The sequence below is a fragment of the Columba livia genome, chromosome 1, assembly GCF_036013475.1.
Source record: "Columba livia isolate bColLiv1 breed racing homer chromosome 1, bColLiv1.pat.W.v2, whole genome shotgun sequence".
NCBI lineage: Eukaryota > Metazoa > Chordata > Aves > Columbiformes > Columbidae > Columba > Columba livia.
In genome coordinates, this window is record NC_088602.1 from 111,863,885 (window position 1) to 111,888,934 (window position 25,050).

The window sequence follows — 25,050 nt, forward strand, 5'->3', positions numbered from 1 at the left end:
TGCAGTGCTGCCATTCAGCGAGACCTGGACAGGCTGGAGGACTGGGCAGAGAAGAACCTGACGAAGTATAACAAGGGCAAGTGTAGGATCCTACACCTGTGGAGGAACAACCACCAGTACAGGTTAGGGGTGGACCTGTTGAAAAGCAGCACTGCAAAGAAGGACTTGGGAGTTCTGGTCAACAACAGATTGACCATGAGTCAACAACATGTTCTTGTGGCCAAGAAGGCCAATGGTATCCTGGGATGCAATTAGGAAGAGTGAGACCAGCAGATCAAGAGAGGTTATCCTCCCTCTCTACTCTGCCCCGGGTGAGACTGCATCTGGAGCACTGCATCCAGTTCTGGTTCCCCAGTTTAAGAAGGACAAGGAATTACTGAAGGGAGTCCAGCGGTGGGCTGTGAAGATGATTAGGGGCCTAGAGCACCTTTCTTATGAAGAGAGACTGAGAGACCTGGGTCTGTTCAGACTGGAGAAGAGAAGGCTGAAGGGGAATCTCATTAATGTTTAAAAATATCTCAAGGGTGGATGTCAAGAGGGTGGGACCAGATTCCTTTCAGTAGTGCCCAATGATAGGATGAGGGGCAACAGGCACAGACCAAAGTACAGGAGGTTCCATCTGAATATAAGGAGAAACTGCTTTGAAGGTGCCAGAACACTGGAACAGGCTGCCCAGAGAGGTTGTGGAGTTTCCTTCTCTGGAGACATTCAAGAGCCACCTGGACACATTCCTGTGCAATCTACTCTAAGTGTACCTGTATTAGCAGGTGGGTTGGACTAGATCATCTCCAGAGGTCCCTTCCAACCCCAGCCATTCTGTGATTCTGTGATCTGTCAGGCCACTTGTGTTTCTTGCTTTTGCCTTCAGTTACCTTTGTCTTCCTCAGGCATGTCCCTCCAAGGACCCCAAATAACCTATATTCCTTGGTACTGTCTAAATTTTACTTCAAACCTCAAATCCCAGTCTTGAGTTTCCACTTTTGTGTTGTGTAAGCTTTACAGGTTAAGTCCTTCCCACCAAAACAACTGATCCCCACCTCCATCTAAGGGTTAGCTGAATTTGGGAATTAACACACCCACAGTGAAATGCTGAAGCCACTCTCTTTAGGCTGGAATTATTCACAAGGCGAGAATTTGTATAATTCATAGGTGAGCTGGCTACAACAAATAATCCCACATGATGATCTTGGTGAAATGCTCTCCTTTTCTCTGTTGCAGCTTAAAATAAAAATACAATAACTACCTGCCATATTGAACTTTCTACCAAAGTTTCTTTAACAAAGATTAGGATGCACCCAAGAGGTCAATCAAGCTGTCGTTTTCCATTTGCCGAGGTTCAAGTGGCATGGCCTCAGAATTACTGTTATACTGCCCTGCCCCAGCTCTGCCAGCACCTTCAGAAGTGAATAATTTTCCTTGGAGAGCCAATAGGAATGTGAAGCTGGAAAAGAGTCACAGGTGTAATGATTACATACCCCTTTCTCTCCTTTGTTGTCACATCTTTGGCTCAGCACTGGCCAACCCTGGTACATGAGACGAAGGGTTTATGATGTTCTTCCCTTCCCCTTCTCCTACCAGCAAAGTATAGTCAAATGGGTACTCATGATCAATCTCACTGCAAGAGCACCCAATGGGCACACAGCGAAGCTGTCCTTAAGATACCTCTCATATCTGCCTCCACTCTCAGTGCACTGAGAAACAGTTTCAGACATGCATGGGTTCAAAATGCAAATCAATGCACAAATGCTTGACTCTAGGCTCAAAAGATAGGAACATGTGATTTTTAGCTTTCACGGCTTTGCAGCAATTTCAGACGAAGCAGAGCTAAATGTCCTTAAAGGAAATGCAAAAGCATCATGATTAGCATTTCTGTCTCTGTAATATGGATAAGTAAACAACAAAAAGGGAATTTCTAAAAAGCCTTCTTACACCAAGAGCCTGGGCTAAGATGTGCTTGACTTGTTTCAAAGGAATCAGTTTGGGTTTCCAGCTGAAACAGGCAACGTTTTTAAATGTTCCTCCTAAATGAATGAAAAGTAAGTAAATAAAAAAAGAAAATCAGGAGTGGGACTCTAAACTGGGAAACCTCAAATTCCAAACCCTTTCTGAAAGTCCTGGTGCATGACTTTTAAGAGATCAGCATGTGACTATTAAGAGATCAACCAGAAAATCAGTGGTAAAGCTCTGACTAGATTCCTCATGCTTGCTGTAACCCCACCCACCTATTAAAACCAACTTTTTAAATAAACCCAAGGAATTATACGTAAGCCATTTGCAATGACTTTAAAATCTCCAAGTGAAGAAAAGCATGCATGTCCTCATTTTGCCCCAAACAACACCAGCTTACTGGTCTCCTTGCTGTTTTCTGTGCCAAATCTCTGCAGTTCACTCTGAGTAGAAGTTGTGAGTCAGAAAAAACAGGTCACATGTGAAATAGAGGACACGTCTGCTGAGGGTTCCACAGATCAAGCCCAATTCCATTTTGCAAAAGAGAATAGTTTCTGCGGAGTGACCGTAATAGTCTTTTCTGGAAGTAAATGTGTTCCATGTATTTAAAATCAGGTGAGAAAAAAAAACTATAGATAAATGTCTGTAGCAGAATGACAGCATGGAGGAAAGAAATCTAAGGATTTCAGATACGCTCAAGTAGCAGCTCATGCTCAGGTTCTTAGAAGGCAGAATAGGGCTCTCTAGCATTTCCAGGTATCAGTGACATACAGAGAGTCCATCTACTGTGGTTTTTTTTTTCAAATAAAATTTTATAAAAACCTAGTGATTTCCTATCATTTTACGTTCATCACTAGTTCATCATTCTTTAATGTTAAGAAAAAGATAAGGACTTTTTGAGATGTTGGACAGTAACTAAGAAAGAACCAGGTCTCCAACAAGACCTATATCCGATACATAGGACAGTAAAATAATCCTAATGTTGGTCTTACTTTCTGAACAGCTCTAATAGAATAATTTGGGTAACCTAAACCAATATTTAAACAGTTTAAGCTGTGTAAATCTTAAGATGTACCATAACTAAAGAGACTATTGTGATTTATATTAGAAAAGATTAATCCTCTCTAAAATATAAGAGTAAAAATGCATTTTAGTGAGGCTAACAAAAGAAGATAATACAGCTGAATTTTAGAGGATTAGCAAAATATACCTGATTTGTGTTCTGAAACAAATGAAATTAAAGCACCCAAGAGGTACTTTGCAGCTAACCGCTGCAACTGATTTAAAAGATAATACTATTCATGAAAACAATCTTAGCCTGTCTCTTGAAGATATCTGAATCTGCAGAAGAGTATTTGAAGTTTCCCTTTGCCTAAATTTGTTGCTATCCAAAATAACAGATTCTCTGTCTCCCTGAAAGGAAAGTGTTGTTCCATTGATTGAAAATGACATTGAGATAAACACTGTCCTACATATCCTATCAGGCTGCATTCCCTTTGGCTTACGCAGCTTTCACTTACCTAGGTTCAGAAAGGAATGTAAGCATATATTAAAATTAAAAAAAAAAAATAAATCCTTGACACTGTCAGACTTAAGGGTCTCAAAAAAAGATTGAGGTACAAATAAAAGAGCCAAAAAGTGCACCAGTTATCGTGCTGCCCAAGAAATTATGACTGACAACAAATATTAATATGGGCTACCATTATCAAATGGGCACTGATTTCTAACCAGGTAGGCAGCACCTTTCACTGCCTCAGTTCCCTGCCTAGCTCTTCTGCTCCAGGGCAGTGACCTGTGTCCTGCTGAGTGAGAGGTGCTTTGGCTACTTCTCCACAGAGCAATGGGGCCACCACCATGCTCCAGGAGCATGGTGTAGAGGAAAGTTCTCTTGGGGTGATTGTAAGAGAGGGCAAGTGCCAAGAGAGATTAGGAAATCCTAAGGCTGTGCAAACCAGAGATTTTCTAAGGTAACACCTTATGTCTCTTAGGTTGCAGAGACCACACTCTGAGGCTTAAAAGACAAAATGCTTCAGTACTGGGAAAGAAACAAAATAACCACCATTTATTCTAGCTAGTGTTGAGCTGGGTTTTCATCAGTGATGGATCAGTGTACTCAGGATTCTTCTAATGAAGCCCATTATTTCTATTACTTGAACTTTGCACAGTGAGGTGTTCAGTGCCACATTGCTGAAAGCTTCAGAGGATAATATTCCCCTTGACTGCACACTATGTGTCAATCATATGCTTTTATATATCTGTGAAATACTTCATTTGGTTAACGAGGCATGTCTACTATGCTTTTGAAGGCTACACTTTACAGGCATATTTGCTGGTATTAAGTAGCTAATGCTTACTATTTCAACCGGGAACAGTGAAGATATTGTACCATGAAATAGGAACTGCGTTATGAGAACATGTCCTTTAATTAACCTTCAGGAAAAAGCTATGGAATGAAACCTTAGCCTGCAAAGCAGTGAACGTTAACCACAGATTATTTCAGCATCTGGACTGCTGGCCTGAAAGGCCCTCACACCACCACCTCCCTCCTCTGTACCACACTCATTCTTACAGCTCTCAGCCGTCAAAAGCAATATCTGCTTTTTAGACCAGTCGATTAAGCAGAAGCACTCCTACTCATCTTCATTTTATTTTTACCTAGGTCTCATTTCAGATCTAACTCTGTGGCATGGAGTCATCTCAAAAAGATATGTGCAGTCGTTCCTTCTAAAATTGAGATTTGTCCATTTTTTTCATTAGGGGCTCATCAGGAGAGCCTTTTCAGCTCAGTTGACATCAAAATATTAAAGCCTAAATACAATTTAATCAGACTGAGCTTCTCAAGTGGCCCCAACTCCAGGAGTAAAAGAATGCTAGACGTCAGTAAGAGCATGATCCATGTCCCGATACAAGCATACCAGCCTTTTGTGAATGCATTCGGCTCTTACATAACATTAATGATTTCATGCTGCATGAAAGTGCCTCTGCTAGTGGTTTGCATCATCCGCTAGATCAGATTACTTACTCAGAAAACGTTCTGTTTCTCTTATCCTTTTACAAGCTGTTCCTGCTTGTTAGAAGGATCACACTGAGTGCCTCTATACTCCTAAACAAAACAAGGCCATGGAGCAAGCTTGATTCCTGACTGTCCACACAGCTTAATTGTTCTCTGAGTCCCTGGCTCTGGCCTGGATCGCTCCTAACAGCCGCCTGCAAGACAGCTCTGATCTGTGGAGGCTGCTGCTGCACAGAACACACATAAACTCAGTCCCTGTTGCTTGGGCTGGCTTTGAAACTAGGTTCCCTTTCATTTATCAGTGCAGACATAACTTTAGAAAACGGTGCAAAGACTCTGAACATGGCCTGTGTGTGCAAAAATCAAATCCAAGACTGCTCATTCCAGAAGGCTGCCCTTTATGAATGCTGCTGCATCACAGTGGCTTGGTGCATGCTACTGTGCTCAGTTCACTATTCTGCATGCTTATCTTTCTTTTTAAAAGTTTATCTACTTATTCACCTTCTTCTTATAGCGTGCAGCACATAGCAATCTGACACTTCTCCTTTCCTAATACAGTGAAGGATACCTTCTAGGAAATGGATATTGTAATATTACGTGACAGTCCAACATAGTTCCTTGGTGACCCTATGGACTGGAAGGTGGCAAAGGCATCATCTATTTAAAAAAAAAAAAATTCTGTAGGAAGTCAAGGCACCCAGTGCAAAAAGCTGAACTACTTTTGTGGTTAAACTACCTATATATTATGATAAAGAACAGAACAAGAGATGCATAAAAAATTTTGGGGCATCGAGGAAGAGTCAGCATGAACTTTGAGATGGGAGTCTTGCTTCACAAACTCCTGAAAAAGTCAGAAAACACCCCAGTAGAGCTTGTTAGGCTTTGAACTGGCTCCTGGCCACTTCATTTATTGACAGTTCCTAAGGAAACTAAGCAACCACAGGATAAGGAAAGCCTTCACCTGGTTTGGGGGGAAAAAAAAAAAAAGACAATAAACCAGGTCAAAAGTACAGGAGGTACTATAGGAGTAAAACAATAGTTTTCACAGTAAACTGTGCAACTGATTCTGACAGGGAGGTGACAGGAATTCCTGGTACGGATGGGTAAGTTACAGAAGAGACACCCATTGAGAGCCACTGCCTCTGAGCTCTGTCTCTGAGTTGTAAATTGTCAGTGCCTGAGAGACAACCTTGGAGAAATAGCACAATGTGCTTGAAATAATCTAATTTTATGCTCTTATTTTCTACTCTTATTTTTCTGTTCCTGGTCATTGTTAGAGAACATTTGGCAACAGCCAGTACTATTATTCTTGCAGTCTCATGTTAAGTTGACAAAGGCAAAAAAGGAAATGCATACAGGTAGAAATAGCAATTCTAGAAAACTGCGACCAAACAAGAGAGAATAATGTGCTGATCTAAATATCAGGGCATCATCTACATCACCAGATTACATACTTAAGATAGGCAATGTGAAAATATTTCCTCATGAGAGTCCATTGGAGTAATTTGGACCCTTTCTAATGGACCTCAGTTGCTTTTGTGTCAAATGAGGTAGCCTGTGCAGCAGCATCTTATTTAATATGTCTGCATCCTAATCTGTGGAAATCTGTCTCTGCTAGGCATACAGTCAGCAAAGAAATAATATTTGTTTTTCAATTACAGACATGTCATTTTAGTAGAACTTCTTTCCCAGGTCCCAGTTTTTTATATTTAAATGTTTCAGATGTGATACTGCTCTTTTGTAAGCTTACCTTCATAGTTTACTGTCTAATTTAGTGAAAGTCAAAGGAAAAGTTCCATTTATGAACAATATTTTACATTTACAGAAGGTGTTAGTAGAACACACTGTGAACCACCTCTCAACCATGATATTTTTTTACCTTGCTGAATTATTCATGATTGTCAGCTGTTTCAGAATTCATTGCTGTCAGTTACTGCATGAGCTTTTTTGGATTATTCCTACATCTGGGTGAATTGACAGGCAGAAGTATTTAGCATCTCTTCCTACACCAAGTACCAATTAATGCAACCAGTTATCTGATCAAACCTACTGGGAAAAAGCTATACTGGATCAAAAGCTAGTTTTTGAAATGACTCCTCTTGACTTATTTTGCATATTATGATTAAAAACCTCTTACCTGCTGAATTTTCCAAGAAGAAAAATATTCCTTCACCCAGAAGAGACTGTATCTCGGCTTATGGCAACAATAAATAACACAATAGTGTAATGTGGACATTGCTATAGAAAAATGGGATTGTATTGAAGAAGCAAACAGAAGTGGTAGCCATGAGCAGCTCACCCTTCCCAAGGACCCCAGCCTCCACTGAAATGAAGCAAGGTGATACTCGCACTTGGCTCAGTTTGCCTCCGGCACAGAGGGCTCTCCCCACCTCTCCTCTCGCTAGTATACTGATTCATACAGTTCTCTCCATATCCTCTCAATAATATTCCTGACAGGAAAGAAACTGCCCATGGGCATTTAAATCAGTTTTATATTATTCCCATTTCTCATATTAGAAAGAAGTAATTTATTTGTTTTCATTTAAACTGATCTCCTCCTGACAAGTGATAAACCCAGTTCCAAACAGTAGTGTAAGCCACACTGATACTTTTATAACCTGCAGAATTCTCTGCAATGTTCACACAGGGTTAATTTATATATGTTAATGAGCATTCAAATTTGTTCCCATAATTTATCAGAGGGAAGTGACTATGCTCATTAGGTATGCTCATCAGTGCATAACAGCCACTTAATGTAACACAAAATACTCCCAGGAAACTTAGGTGACCATAAAAACGTCATTGACTTTAGTCCCAGAAAATTTCAGGATCACTGCCTTGCCTTCTAGCTGTTCCCAACCTTCTATGAATTGCAAATCACCCTGAGGAAGAAGAGTAAGTCATATTTTCTGCAGCATACAATACTAATTAGCACACACATTAAGAAAGATGGGGGAAAGTTGCAAGAAGGGAACATTCACAGACCCAAGTGAGCCAAAATAATTCTTTTCGCGTTTTGGTGTATGGCACTGTAACCTCTGCTTCCAGTACTAACAGTGGTGTGCTAGCAACTCCAGATATCAACCCCAGCAGAGCTGACAACCACTGAAGAAGAAATCAACATTGCTGGCTCTGCAAACACTCTAGACAAGCCTTGTTTTATTTCCCCGTGAGCATACTTTTGAAAGAAAGAAGGTCATACGCTCCAGAGGGCTCTCCGTGGACACACATATCGGGCTGCCAGAGAGTCGCTCTCCTTTGGGAGGAGAGGAGGAAGAAAGGAACCTCTCCTGCTGCTTATCCAGCTTGCTCCACTCAGAGGCTGCAAAAGCCTCTCTGAGGCTGGCACACTAGAAATTAAGAATTCCGAGTGTTTTCCTGAAACTGTTTATTTACTCATACAAGGGGGGAAAAATCTGAACACCTACATGAAATAGAACCACCTGGCTCACATTCCAAGTAATACTTTAAATGATAGCCTGTGATGAATAACCACTAGTGTAAGCAGTGTGTTATTTTGATGGTGAACAACAAGGGCCATTTTCAAGAGCTTACTGCTGCTGGGAGAAGAAAAAAAAAAAAAGGTAAAAATAAATTTTACAGTAACAGAGAGAGTAATAATTCCCTTTCAGTCTGAAATATAAACATCTACTGCTGATTCTTGATCAAAATAGTCAACAAAAAGGCAAGTAGCATATCAATTAGCACACTTCCAGGATTAGAAACAAAAATCTAAAGCAACACTAAGATATAGATTCAAATGCAGAAACCTGAAATAACACAATGTTGAGGATCCCCTAGTGAATATAAAGTAGTTCTCACACAAATACAGAGGAAATTAACATGGTTCTCACTTCAGTGCCTTAATGTACCTGAATAGAGCAGCCATTGAGTGACTGATTTAATCTTTCTGGCAAGAGGTTTTACAGGGATGCCTTTGGACTTCTTGGACCTTATTGCTATGGCCCAGAATAAGTAAGGCAAAAAGAACAAAAATAAATTAATGTGCTGTTTTCTGTGTACTACACTGGCAGAGCTTACCCTGCTCTTCCTCTGGGGCAATCTCCGGTGATTGCAGTAAAGCTGCTCCACAGCATGTTGGGAACTACATTTCAGGAATTACATGAACCTTTTAAAATGAAACCCTGCACTATACAAAAGCAGCTTTTTTCAGTTAAGAAAGAAAACTAAACATTGTGTGAATGAACTGCACAGTTCTTCTTAGGATCTGATCCATTCAAAGTTGTTAAAATCAGGAGCTGTTAACAGGAAAGGCTCTGCTTATTGTGCCCAGGAGGACACAGGTGGGAATGAGGATTTCCTGACCCTAGCTTTGCATATATCAGCACTTGTGGTTGCAAGAACTTGGCCTCAAAGCTACCAAATCATTTGATCACTCTGGGGTTTCTTCAGTTTCTGTTGTGGGGTTGGGATGCAAAGCTAACAGTGCCACCTTTGTCAAATGAACTTGAGGAGAGATGTAGGAAGGAGGTGAACATGCTGCTGAATGGGAACAAATATGCCCAAAACATTTCAGAGCTTCTTTTCTGGTACTTGGCAGCAGTGTAAGAGAAGGTAGCAGCATCTGGTAGGGCTGGGGCAATAGGGGCAGTAAGAATGCAAAGAAGCAGGTAGAGAGGATGGCCCTGACATCAAATATCACACTTTAGTTTAAAAAAGAAAAAAATAATAATAATACACGAACACCAAGGGAATGAGTACAAAGAATGTAAAGCTATTCTGACTCCCTTTCTTAGCAATCTAGCCAAAATATTTTTGAGCAGAATAAGATAAAGCTGCTCTTAACCTCTTATATTCAAACCATGGACTGAAAAAAAATAAAAAGGAAAAAAAAGAAAGTGCTGTGAGCAGTGGGCAAATGCATCCCACTTTCTTATGGATCCATGATGTGTAGCTGATTGACTTTAGTGTCTAAACTTAAGCTCCAATTTTAGTTTTCCCTGAGTGGATTGCCTATTTCCTACAGAAATGGAAAACAAACAAATAAATTAAAAAAAAACAAAACACACACACACAAAAAATGAAAACAAACAAACAAAAAACAACCACAACACAACAGCCAACCAACACCATAAATACTGGCAGGTTTTTTGTTAGATGAGGATACTTGCAAGGTCTTTCTCTTCTAATAGGCCACTGATTTTCACCAGATGTGAGTCTTTAGGCAGCTACATCCAAAATTGTCCAGCAAGTTCAATAGTAGAAGAGGAAAGGAAAGTCATCAACCCCAGCATACAAGCGTTTGGCATTGCCAAAGCTGCTGGTCCTCTTCCAAGCAACCTCACCAGCCCATGGTGCCAGAATGGAAGCTGTCCCTGGCAGGAGTACGTGACCCTGAGGAAGGCACACCTAGAAGGCAGGCACTGTCAGTCTCCATCCTGACCAGCCAAAGGAACATCTAGTCACTTAATAAGACGTGCTGAGCAGAGGGAACCATCCCTAACTCAGCCAGCTAGGCTTACAGCTTTAACATGCAAAATCAGAGAAAAAAAAATACACAGGTCTGACTAGCCAGAGTAGACTTGGCCTCCAATTTTGCAGCAGCAGTTTCTGAGCATGTTCTGAGCATCTTCAAGAGATGTGGTTTATTTTCATACTCAGATATTAGGAAATAAGTGGAGATCATCTGCTTGTGAGTGCCTGCTTTTAACATTTGCAAACTTACGATTGTGTTCAAAACCAGTATGACAAAAGACTATGTGTCACAATAGAGACATTATTTTTCTATTTATCTATAGGGAAAAAGCCTGTTCCTGGTAGAGCATTAGCAGCAAATGTGATACTTAAAGGACCTTTGTAGATTTGTGCCTCGGTCTAATATTCTATACTTAATATTACACTTCAGAGCATATGATTTTATTTGAGAATGAACATTGAGCCTAAACAATAGACATGCTAAATAAAAAAATACATTGAAAGAAATCATATAACACTTATTTCAGAAATTCAAAATAGACATGCAACTTCTCTTTGCTCAAACAGAAAGATTTTCAGTTTTAAGGCAATGAAAACACCACTTGGAATTCTTGCCTACCCTGAATTTAGTCCATCATTTCTAAGTGTTACCCGTCATGTAAGACACTATCCTGCACAGAGCCCAGCTTCTACTCTAGGGCACTGAAAAAGCTTTAATTCTCATTAGATCAATAGATTTTGAGGTTTGCTGGAGTATGAAAGATCACTCTTTGGAGCATAACATATCCTGTTGTTATCAAAGAACAGTGGAAATGCAGTCATCAGGGTTACTGAGATCACCTTTATTTATAGGAACATAAGAAATTGGGATCTGTGGAACTGCCTTGCTAGATCATACCATTACCCATCAAGCCCATGCTTACCAGACTTATTTTCAGGTGCCTCAAAACACTCAAGAAACACTGTAGAAAGCCCTGCTGCTACAGGAAATACCATTTTAAGCCTCATTGTCTCTGTGTCTGCTCATTAATTTTTTTTTCTTGAGGTATAGTTCAATGGTTTTATTATTGATGTAACTGTCTAACTGCTGGGAGAATCTTGCTAAGATCTTGGGCTCATTGGTTATCATATGGCAGTAAGTTCTATGGGTCAGTAGTTCACTGACAAATGGAAGAGTACCTCTGTATGTTTCAAGGGTCTTTAATTTCACTTTTATAAAATATCTCCTTAAACACAGAACCTGATTGCCCTCCTCTGTATCATGACTTCGCATACCTTTCATATGCTTCTTCATCTCCTTTCTGAAACAAATTATCCCTGTCTATTCAGTTTATATTCCTACAGAAACCTTTCATTGCTTCTAATAATTTCTGCAAGGAGTCTATAAACAAGTAAAATGTCATAAAAGGCAGCGAAACAGGGGAAAATATTTTATATGTATATCAGAAATATACGTGTGCATGTTTCTGTGTGCATATGTGTACATGCAAAATATCTGAAGTATTGGCACTTCAAAGGTATAAAATCACAACATTGCACAGAAAATCTGAACCATAGGACTATCTTATTAAACACTGGTGCTTCTATAAACTCAGTTCTGTAGATGGGTGAGTATTTTATGTCAGTACATACATGTGTGCAGATGTACTTACACAGACCTACCCATGGACTCACACATTATGCCTGAAGATAACTTATACATCTGTAGTAAAGCCTGTTACATATAAAAACTAGTATTATCTTTATTATTACTTCTCATTTAGGCATCCAGTCACGCTTTGATCATCACTGCAGATAAAGAACACTGTGGTGATTTTTTTAAGGTCGTGCTCATGCCAAAGAGTTTTTTTCTTTTTAAAACTAGCAATATTGTCCATGATATAGTTCTGTTGACATATTCCATCTGTCATTCCACTACCAGTTTACCTAGCTTTGTTAGGTCCCTATGTGAGGTGTTTTTCACATTCTGTTGCACTTCAGGTGAGCTCTTTTGTCATCTGAAATGTATTTGACAGCATTCATAGTGCAGCTCTGGAGTCATGACTTGCCTGGCCATCTGCCAGCATGGCACCTGAGTATTTACTTGTATTCCTTTCTTTCTTATGGCTTACCATTCTATAATTAGACTTCTCTCATCTTGTGATTACGTAATTTCCTTAACAGCCCCCATTTCAGAAAAGTTGGCAAAAGTATTTTTTAAAAGTCCAAATAAATTATTTTAGATTATTTTACTTTTGACATGATTATGCCACCATATATGATAAATTGTCAGTACATTGAAACCATCACTTCCTTCTACAACATCTATGTAGATTTGTGAGTATAAGGTATGTTCATCTTCCTGTTGGTTTCTAATTACTTCCTTCAATCATTACTTTATCCTGTTATTTAATACTGACACTAGACAAATGTGTTTATTATTTTCGCGCTTACCATGGAACCTTTGTTAGACATAGGACTGAAGTTTGCTACCCTAAGGTCTGCCATTAAACTTACGTAGTGTGTTTTCTTAACAATATAACTATTTTTTTCTTGTGTTTCCACAGAATACTTGGTGGAGTAGCAGCCAAGTTTTCTTTTAAATACCCTACTGCTTAATATAGCAGCTTGTTCTAACATCTCTTCTTTTGACACCTCAGTCTCACAAGGTTTCAGTTTTATCATCTGGAAAACAGCTATTTCCAATGTTTTCTGTAGTGAAAAATGAACACTGGAAAATAATTCCATTTAAAGACCTCATCTACCTCCTTTGTATCTTTAAAGGCACATGGATCAGAGAGGGACAGCATGAGAAAAAGTGTGGTCCTAACCAAATACTCATAGGCATGTCTGGGAGAGAGGGAAGGAAGAAACATAGGTTCGAGGCCCTAATCTGTGCCCTTAATCTAAGGACCAAATGGTCGTGAAGTACACAAATCAAGCAGTGTCTTTCGATTTTGACAACACCACACAATAAAATTAACATTAATTATCCTCATTGAAGAACATTGTATGCAGACAAGTCATTACTCATTTTCTCCATTTCTAAATACTTGAATGTTAATTACTTTCCTTGAAAACTAAGAATACCCTCATCTTGGAGTAACTTGTAGGCTCTCATCAAGAGGCGTAGGCTTGAGGGTCCTTGGATTTAAAAAATAATCTTGGTGGAGTAGTACAGATAGAGAGGAAAAAGAGGGACCAAACATGAGTTTTCCTGCTCTGCATAAGCACTCCCATTCTTTCAGGCGTGCTTTTATTTACTCAAATGCATTAGACAAGGCCTGAAAATTGCTTCAGAGTCTGGTAACAGAATCGGGGGCCCAGGATATTTCTGTTAAGACTAAGGTAGTCTTAGTGTGTAAATAAGTAAATCTGGAACAGTCTCTGAAACAATACGTAGACTCTGACAAAGTTTTCTACTAAAACTACATGGCAGATAAACCAGAGGTTTTGAGGTCTACAGCTGTAAATTTAAGTGCCTAAGTTTCAAGGAAATCCCCTCTTCAAGTGAAACCTCTCTATCTACAATTTTCCTGCATCTCATTGGATGCTCGAGTACCTAAAGAGGCAAACAAAGCCAAGGTATTGTCAGTGCCACCAGTACTTCTGAGTGACCGGTTTTCATTCTTGGATATTTCCACAGAAGGAAAACAACATCTCCTTATTCTTTTGAGAAAGAGCTGTCCTAGCTTCTTTGGAGGCTAACTCCAGGAAAGGACTCACAGGTGTGAAGGCATCTCTAGTTAGCCCAAAATAAGCCTGACTGTGGAGGGAAATGTAGCTAAAGCACTGTATTTCTCCAGTGCTAGTTTCTTCCCAGGTAACTCTTGTTTTGGCCTTTATGGATTCTGTTCTTTGGTTTTAATTCTTCTTACACATTGTGGGAAGAGTGGACATACCTCCTAAAGCAAACTCCCATTGGGTGAAAGAACACCTTGTACATCCTCCTTGTGAGTGCAGACTGAATGATTTAATACTATTTAGGCATATAGAGTACATCCAAATATATAACTTCAGTGCTCTACCCTCGCTTCTGCAAAATCCTGGCAAGATCCCACATTAAACCTGCCAATCATTTTTCTTAAGGAAATAACACCTTTGCTAATTTGCAAGTCAATTTTCTACTTTTTTACCTCTTCCTTCACCTTATGGCCTTAGCACCATTACTAACTTGGAAGAACGCATGCCTAATAGAGCAATTTTGTAAATTTCCAGTGCAGCTGCTAACTAGAGAGCCACTTCATGTCCACAGATGAACACACCAGAAAGTGGCAGGAACTCATGAAGAACATGAGCATGGGAAGGAAAAGCCAGCCTGAAGCACGGAGGAAGATTTCCCAATCAGAGGAGGAGAGAAAGCTCTGGATGGGGGAGGACGAGGGGAACATCTCTAGTGGCAGTGGAGCAAGGAAGGAAACCCTTTGGCCCAGGACCAGCCTAGAAGTGAGTAATGGAAAGTTCATTCTAGCTGGACTGCAACACTTGTTAGAAAGATTTAAAATAGCAAGGATCCCTTAAACTTTTCAGCCTTTTACTTAGTCAACCCTTCTTCTGTGATCCTAAGGGAAGCAGGACTCGAAAGACTAGCAAATATAAGGCTCAATCTTGCCTTTCTATTGAACTCTCAGCTCATGCTGACAGCTATTTTGGTCTTCAGGGAATGAGGATTTGGTCAGTTGTTCTTCCATGCTCTCTTTCTTGGAAACTTTAAACAAAAATGCACAAAAACTCATTAAGAAAGTCTACTAATCAAGGCAAGGCAGAGGAAAAGCTCCATCAAATTGTGCTAGACCGAGGACAGCCGTATTTGCATGAATATTCATAGCAAATTCTTCTGCTACCTCAGCCTGACAACCTCTTATACAAAAGCAAAGTTACAAGCCACTACATAAACTAATCAAAGTGCTTGCTCTATAGCTTTGTCACATATTGTTCATGAACTTGGACATTTACTCTATTCCCTTGAGTCATTTCACACTGAAATGGAGTTCTAGCCTAGCATTTTATTAGGTTCATAAGCAATATAGGCTGAAGTAAATTAATAAAGGCAGAAAGGTATTGAATTTTTTGCAGGAAACTTTCTGATTGGAATGTTTTTCATTTCTGTTGAGAATTCAAATGTTGCTCATGTTTTACTAATCCAAAATATTAATCTACACACAGTTTTATCCATTTCATGGAGTAATGACTCTAGAAAGTTGCCTATATATGTAAGATGACATAAGGTAATAAAGAGAAAGTGTCATAGTCACTCTTAATTTCACAGAGCAACTCTAGCAGCAGGAAATGCAGTTACCAGCAAATAACACCATGGCCTGAAGGTGAGCATATGGTATTTGTCATACTACTCAGCTGTGAAACTTGCCAAAATGGCCATAGGAGAGGGAAAAAAGAAAAAAAAGAAAAAGAAAAAGAAAAAGAAAAAGAAAAAGAAAAAGAAAAAGAAAAAGAAAAAGAAAAAGAAAAAGAAAAAGAAAAAGAAAAAGAAAAAGAAAAAGAAAAAGAAAAAGAAAAAGAAAAAGAAAAAGAAAAGGAAAAAGAAAGCACACCAAAAAAAAACCCTATTTCATTTCAGTGGAGTGTATTACTGGTTTGATGTAAGTAAACCCTGTTATCAAAGGCTGGAAGTTAAATTAGAAGACAAGTGTAGAAAATTCTGAAACACTTAAAATTAAAAAATTATCTCACTGTATTTCAGGAGATCATGTGATCTCTCACTGTAATCAATTGAAATAATTGAAATTCAGAATGTTTAATTATACCCCACTTCCGCAAATAATAATTTTTATTTCATTGTACTCATATGAAAGATAGTGTGGGCGAGCATATGGATCTTGAAGATGATTAAATTAGTGACTAATTTACTGCAAAAAGAGAAGAAAACAGACATAAATAAAAGTTGGGGGAAAAGGCCTTTTCTCTTACAGATAGCATATGACTAAAAATAGAGCATACACAAAATTTAATATTTCAGATGAACATAGTAAGGCTCATATTGAAGATATAATATTCCCTTACATCTTAGCACAAGTGATACTTGATTAAATAAGGATGGTGGATCTTGGCTCTTATGTTAATGAGGTCTATGGCTAACAGGCTGGTGGCTGTGCTTGAAGTGATTTTTTCAACTTACTGTGAGACTTTGGACAGGTCAGCTGCCCTTTCTGATCTTGAGGGACAATACCACAGATATAATAACATGCCTTTCTTGCAAGGAAGGAATTTACCTTTTCAGAACACATAAAAGCTGCTGTCACAAAAACACTGAAGATGTGCTAAAAATTAGGGTCCAAAAGCCTTGTTTAGGTGGGTAAACAAAAGATCAAGTTTTCCAAAGTGCTCAGCTGGCAATAATTTCCCTTCAAGAGACAGCTGATGAGACCTCAGCACTTTCAGAAACAGGTTGCTTATTAAAGCATGCATGTTGGGAAGTTTGCCTCAAGTACAGGGGATTGCGAAGATGAAGCTGTCTTGTTTCCTTAAACCGAAGTCAGTGTGAAAGTAAAGCTGACTGAAATGATGGTTAGCTGATTAATCTGTATAATTTGCTGCCACAGGACCTTATTGAGGCTAAGAGCCCAGTTATGATGTGCTGTACGTGTAAAGTTGTCTTTGTTATAAAACACTAAATGATTGTCATAGGCTGATGGGATAATTCAGGCTGTGAGGAATCTCAGGATGCCTCCATTTCAACTCCTTGCCCAAAACAGGGCCAGCTCTGGGGACAGACCAGGCTGCTCAGGGCTTGGACCAGTCAGGGTTTAAAGTCCTCCAAGGAAGGAAATGTCACGGCTGCTCAGAAAGACAGTTCCTCTCTTGAATCTCTCTCATTTTGACTTCAGCCCATTGCCTCTTGCCCTCCCATCCTGCAATGCTGTGAGGAGCCCAGGTCTGTCTCCTCCCTGACCTCCTTGCAGTTGCTGGGAGATGGCTGTTGGGTTACCCTAAAGCCATCCTCAGTTCTCAAAGTGGGTCTCATGGTTGTAAAAGCCAAATCTGCCACTGACGACACCTGTGTAGCCAGATGAAGCCCCGTCCCTTCAGTAGGAGGATCCAGGAGAAAAGCACCAGGACCTCCCCTGGCTGTGGCAGAAGTGGTCTGAGAGCCTGCTCAAGCTCCCGACAAGCTGGGAGACGGGGGCCTGCATCCCTGCGGAATGGGGGTGTCCCTCCGTCATCTCCTGGTACTTCCTCCTGTTGCTGCCAGGAGTCTGGGATGCCTCCCCAGGCATGGCTTTCTGCCCCTGCCTGCTGTGGGGCACTTATACTTCTTGCAGGCTTGCAGGTGGAGGGACAGCCCCCTGCCATTGTTAGGAGTCAGAAACCTCCAGCCATCCCGGCCACAGGACACCCCATGTGCCCCACAGCCTCCACCTGGCCCTTCTCTCTGCTGTAGCTCATGGAGGGCCCTCTCAAACTCTCCTTCACCTCCTCCTGGGTCCCTACCCAGTGGCAGGCAGAGCCTTCATCCAGGTCATCTCTGCCCCTGGTGACATGTCAGAGGCAACAAGCAGCTGGGCAGAGGTGGCTGGGTCATGGCCAGAGGTGTCTCCTCGCCCCCCACCTCACCCTCCTCCATGGCAGCCTCACCAGCATGATTTGTTTTGTTGGTGCCACCCTCACAGCAAAGTTTTAAACTGGTTTGTCTAAACCCCACTAATTTTAGGTGTGAACTCTAGTAAACTGGTTTAAATTCAGCTTGCAGTGAGTCAGCTGGCATTCATTAACACCAGCATAACAAAAAAAATAATTTTAAATCTGTTGTCTGTATACAGTTGCATCAGTTTAACCAGAGAGGCTTGCAGGCAGTTTTAAGCTAAGCTGTGGCTGCTTGGTTGATAGCAGTAAAACCATCCGTTGCAATTATAAAATGCTTCAGTTTGGGCATCTTCCTGCTGCAGGGTACAAACTAATTACCCTCTGGCATACCAAACAAGTCTTTCTTCCTTCAGGTGCTCTCAGTGGAGTGAACGAATGCTTCCCGCCAAAACACCTGCTGTTGTCTGGGGCCTCTAAAAGGCTTGTGAGCTGGACAGTCTGATACCCACTTCCATAAAATAATCAAAATTGTAGAGTAAAACACAGTGATGTTATCATTAAATTGGGACCAAATCCAAGGTAACAGAGAGCACGGAACAAGCAGTCCCCTTCCGTTGGATCAGATGCCTTTCTTGGCATTAATTGGGAGTGCGTCAGCAGGGGAGGTAACTCTGTTAGCTAAATGAATAACGTTACTGAAGTTTCTCAGGTTGTCTCTGCCAAATCTGTGTTTAATCGTCCCAACTTGGAAAGGCTATAAAGGATCATTTTATTAATCTCTAAGGTCAGGATTTTAGCAAGAATTTTGAATTATTAAAGAAACTGCCTGATAACTGGGGCAGGAGACAGAGTCATGCTCGGCTTTGAAATCACAGCATCAGCAAAACTTTCTTGAGACCTATTACTGGATTCAAAGGGACTGAGACATGCATTTATACACAAGAACTGCATTTTCTGTTGAATGATTTAAAACATAGCAGTAAAATCCATCTGGATCCAGCATGTTTTAGGATTTGCTGAACTAAATTGTCCATGTTACTTTCATCGCTTAAGAGACTCGGGTACACCACTCTGTTAAATGAAAATCATCAAACATGAAGCCATACCAACTTGAACATTTGTACTGAGCTATAAAACATGACTTTGACAGTTTGGCCTGAGGACACCTCAGGTGTGCAGGTATAGAAGCAATAGTGGATGTGCTTTCCTGTTGAGACTACCTGTTGGTGGCATGAGTGACCTTCTTTCTGCATTGCTGTGAGCCTCTGCCCTTGGGGATAAACTATTTATCCTATACTTGGTTCTTCTGGGCAGAAGGCAGGCCACAAGACCCCTTAACCTTTTTTCAGTAGCTGCTAGCCTCATCTCTTAATGTCTCTTTTGTAAGCTGAATGATTAGCAAGAGTCCAGGCAGTCTATCCCGAACAATGTAACCACTGTGAGTTTTCATTCTATTTCCACTTCTCTAAGGAGCAGAAGTTGACTCCTCCATCCAACTCTGAACAGATGGGAAGATGTGGATCATATACCACAGATGCAATAGAGTGATAAAAGGAAGCAACACGCCCAGAAGATTTGATCTAGCACTCAGACTGGTCAGAGTAAAATGTCTATTGTCTAAAGCATATTTTAGTGATATGTTATTGTTGTGAACTAAATTCTGCTGCATGGAAACATAGGTTGGTCTAGCTCAGTGTGTTAATAGGGAAAGGGATTTACTGAAGCTCTGCTCACTGCTGCAGTGCAGCTATGGTTGACTGTACTTCTGTCAGTGTAATAACCCTGACATTTAACTAAAACATTGTAACATCAGTCACCTGTTGTCCCTAAAATCCAGGATCATTTGAGGAGATGAAATGGATAACAACTGAAGTGGTGTAATATTTCTTTCCTTCCCCCAGTTCTGCACCCCCCATAGCTGAAATTGCATCCAATTGTACAGAAGGGGAAAAAAAAGAAAAAAAAGAAGAAAGATATTCCCATAGTGCTTGCCGACTTAAGGTCAGTGTTATCTTATTGGAAGTGAAAGTGTGCATCCAGAGTTCATTTTCTTTTAATAAGAGTGAAACACTTGGCTAGCTACTTTTTTCTATTCAAGATATATTGCACAGAAGGGATATATATACCCTAATAAACTCTTTTTCCATTTTTCCATTGCCTTTACTTTCTCACTATCAGCCTTTGAAAAACACTTTAATAGTTCTCCGAATGAGGATAGCCTTTTTTTTTTCATTGCTTTGAGCTCTTTCCTGTGTATAATTGAGATGTTTGGAAAGGCAATATGCTTTCAGAGTATTAGAAAATAGTTATGTTATTGTTTTTGCAAAGACTAGCAGCCACAAGATGTTATTAAATGTATTTCTGAATATATTTAATATTCAACTACAAAGCAGGAGAGAAGGCTCGAAACAAATCTCAGGATGGGCAGACTCCTTTGGGAAATGCCATATCCAAACTGAAGATTTTTAGCCATGAGGACAGTAAGCCATTGGAATATGATCTCAAAGGACATGAGCAGCCTTCTATTGTCCGGAGACTCTAAATCTAAATTGGAAACAAAACCCTAGCCACTCACTTCAGCAGGGATAGAATTTCACTCTTCATATTTTCTGAACACAGTATCTAACTAATGTGCTTGAAGTCGTTGTGGTTTTCATGAAAAGAGTGACTGATGTTTTAGGGACTGTTTTGTGCAGATTGGGGTAGATGTTCCTAATGGATAGAGCAGAGGATTTAAAACCTCTAAAGGGTTCTATGAGTATTTCAATCCAATGTTCTAAAATATCTGTACGTTCTATATGGGGAGCACAGTGTGCTTTACAGCTATTGATGAACTACCTTTTAGTAGTCCTGTGAGATCGGTAACCACGTGCTTTTTACAGATGCAGAAATTGAGTCACATCACATTGAAGTAACTTTCCACAAGCCAAGGAGAGGAAGAAAAATATAATCGTCCTGTGCTCACTCTGTACCACTTCCAGCCTGACCTGACACCTGCCTCTGAGAAGTGACACCTGCTTTCAGACCACTGGTGAGATACCTCCCCTGTGAGATGATACACATGAGGAAGATCAAGCTATGGCAAGATGCAAGGAAAGGCACACCATGCTTTGGCTGACATGCTCACTGCTCTCCAGGTTACCAAGCCATTATTAGGTCAAAGGGATGCAAAAAAGGATAAAATCACATCAGAAGAAACACTTTGAAAATTAGAGGCTAAGTTAGAATAGGCTGGAAAGGACAATATTTGACAATAGTCTTTGAACAAGACTTCCCACTTCTAGCAAGGCAATAATACAGTAATGTAATTATGTAAGAAAGACTGACATGGTGTCATTTTCCATCCCACGGAGTTGAGAGAAAAAGAAAGACAGCAGGCACTTTGACAGGAAACCGGTGGAAATTATTTTGTTGATTTATGTCTGATGATTTCTGATCACTAATATTTTAGAACAGTAACAACAAAAGACATGATTAGTTGGATTTTTTTTTCATCGGCACTTAAATTTCCAGTGAAAATTAATTTTCTAGTAATACACTTGACCTGAAGTTCAATGATCATAAACAGGGTTTACTCAGCAGCTGACCTGTATCATCTCCTTGCTAAAGAATTACAGGGTGGAATGATATCCTGAGCTGTTGTTTTTCATTATGTCCCTGACCATGGCTCTGAAAGGTTTTAAAAATTCATTTACAATTCAACAATGAGTCACAGTAGTCCTTCATTATATATGGAGGAAAAAAGTCTAATGACTTCCACTGGGATGATACTGCATTCCAGAAGAAGGACTGTAAAATCTCTTTCTGCTTATGGCACTTCTGTTTTTTAACTCCTTCCTCTGACTTTCTTTCTTTGAAGAACACAAAAAATTCCTGAGAGGCACCTAAGCATTTTTTTTATCTGTAACAGCCAAAGGAAATCCATTTTTCCAAAACACTTTCAGGGAAAAGACATTTTCAAGCTGTAGGGGGGAAAACAAGCAAACAAACAAACACAACAACAACAACAAACTAAAATACCCCCCCAAAAAAAGCCAAGAAAAATCCAGATTATCTACAAAAACAAAAGAGTATCAAACAAACATTTCTGCTGAATTCACATAATAAACACACATAAATCTTAAGCTAATTGTTTGCAGATATATGTGAATATGATAATATGAAACTGATTACCATGTATGTTTACACATTCAGCATTACTGTACTGTAATATTCACTGATGTTACCCACTACTTATATAGCAATAGCTAATTTAACCTGTTATTTTATAAGTGATGTTATTTATTGCTAGATATATACTAGTTAAAAATACATCAAAATCTACCCATGGTAACTGTTGGTAACTATTAAATCTATCTATATTTGATTTGCATCCTGGTGCTTTTACTTACATGGTTTCATTAATGTTAACATGTGTTTTCAATGGTTCCATCATTTTCTTAGTTACTTTACCTACGTACTTGTGTCCTTCTGACACAAATAAATTCTTGCTTTGAAAAAAGGGGATAAAAGAGGAAAAGAATAAGGCACACAGTTCTTGTTCAGTCTAACTGCTTTCCTTTCAGTATGTATTCAGTTATTATTTAGTACGTATTTGGTTGTGCAACAAGTCTGGCTTCACCTCTCAGACTTCATTACTGTTTCTGTGCCAGGGCTCTCCATCCTGGTCCCAGGTATGTAAATGGTAGGTATTTCAGGGAGGAAAATCTTTCATGACTAAGGAAGTGATAGCTGGTGTTCTGATGACCTGCAATGATGGCTCATTTGGTAAAGAAACTGAAAATCTGGCATAATGCTCTCATGAGTTTGCCAACCCTGCAGTTAAGGAGGTTTGTCACTCACAACAACTTTGACATGAAAAGGATGTATGTGTTTCTGTGCTAAAACTTAAGCAAGTATTTCCAGTTATTCTTCATGTAACAGGAATAAAGGAAATTCCGATTCACTTTTAAGTGAGTAGAAACAATGCATTACCTGGAAAGAGGGTTTTTATTGATGAAATTATTGCATAGCAGGACATGTATACGAAAGACTAAGAAAAGAGGCAGAGTAGACAATTCTGTTCTTTCAAATTTTGGCATTGGATGAAAAGTACTGTATTTGAAAGAATGGATGAACAGATTGCTCAAAAATTGGTAGCATCCTTCCAGGGATTGGATTCACACATGTGCTTAAAACAACGGTGAAGAAGGCCATTATCTCTACATGTAGCCATTTCTCCTATGCGTAGGGCAGAGTAATGAAGACTCAGGATAAGTGCATGCAACCTACAACTAATTCCCAAGGCAAGAAAGTCTGATGTTCAAGCAATCATAATCAGAGAGACTAGCTTGAGCTACTTAATAATAGTGGTTGTACAATACATGTATTTTTTCTACATTTAGCAAGGGGAGGAATAAATTAAATCAATTCAAGAAGGATTTAGACAGTATTTTGCATGAATAATTCAAGCAAACTCTGCCTAAGCCTTGTTAGGTATCTTTAATTTCTGGACATCTAAAACTAGGCAGGCAAAGCAGAAAATCTAGCCAGGGAGATGAAACCTTGTTTGAGCTATATACTTCTACAGGTGATAGATAATGCTTCTAGAAACAAGGGAGTATGATGAAGTATGAGGGTTCTAGGGCAGGTGGAAATGGAATAATAAATGTGCCTCTTCCCCTAGAGAGTGGTGATGGGAGAACAGGACTGTTGTCACTAACTCTGTGCCCTCAATGCTGCTGTCATATCCTCTAAAGCAAGAGGAAATCTCTGAAATTATCTATGTTCATTTCACTGAAAGGATATGTCTAATTCTGGACTTCAAACAGCTGTCTCAGAAGGCCCTTTGATTTATTCTGGGACAAACTGAGGAACTTTACTTGGCAAATACTTCTGGTTTCCATTCAATTTAGCTTCTGCTTATCCTTCAGTATTTATTACTCGCTAGTAGATCAAGCTCCATCTGTGTCAAATATGAAACTTCATCTACCCACTACCACAACAGCTACATTTACCTTGTACTGTGGTACAGACAAGAATTGGGACAGAGCTATTTCATCTGAAGTATTTGGTTATTTAACAACCTCATGGAACAGACAAATTACTGGAACGCTGTAACAGCTTGCCCTTTCAGGAAGCGTTTCTGTCACAGACAACCCTCACAACTGCACATTTATTTCACTTCCAAATGTTCTTACTGACATTTGGTTCCTTTCTCTCTCTCCCCTTTCTCCAAAACCAAAGCAAAACAAACCAACAAGCCTTGAAAAGGATGCAAAACTGAGGTTGCTTGAAGGTTGCAGTATATATTGCTACTAATGGCATATGGAAGGTTCAAAGATACTACAGAGAACTGCTGGCCATAAAGTAGACTATTTTAAAATATATTCTACCTTGATTGTTACCTGTGGTGCAGCAAAAAGCTGCAATCTTACCAGTTCAGGTAGGTCTATTCATTTTTCTGTATATGAGCCCAGCAAATTAAGCATCTGCTCACTTCCAGACTCCCAGGAGTCTGACCTCAATACCCTGAGCTGTCAGTCTGGTGGCAGCCAAAGTCACTCATTGCTTTGACATGTACTGAAGTGTCTATATTGAATAATATGGACTGATCCACTGGAACTTCGAAGTTCAGTTGCCCAGAGTTTCCCTGCCAGCCTCTCTCCTTCCCCGATGCCATCCCGCGTGTCCCTCACATGACAAAATTAGGAAGGTGAAGGACAGAGTGGTGCTTGGTTTACAGAGAGAGACTTCTTGTGAAGACAGGCAGACTGTTTGTCACTGAGAGAGAGATGAATAAGCTAGAGCAGGGAAGGAGAAGGCAGTGCTAGGGTGATTTAGTGGGATAAAAAGAAAAGTGAACTATGCATCCCCCTGCAAGCTCCCCACTGCCCTCCCCCAGCTCTGGCCAGTGATCCCTCCTGCAGAGCAAAGCACAACCCCCTTCCTCATGTTACTTCTCTCTCCCTTCTCCTCCCAGTGCAAATGGCTTTGCCACCATGCAAAACTGCCTCCCCTCACCATGGACAAGGACAGAGTAGGGACTTCACTTCTGTTCTTTGACCATTAAAATTCATTTTGGCTCTTCTGTGGCTCTGCTTGGCACTGGCTCAGAGTTAAGTCATGGCTTAACAGCACGCATCGCAGTACTG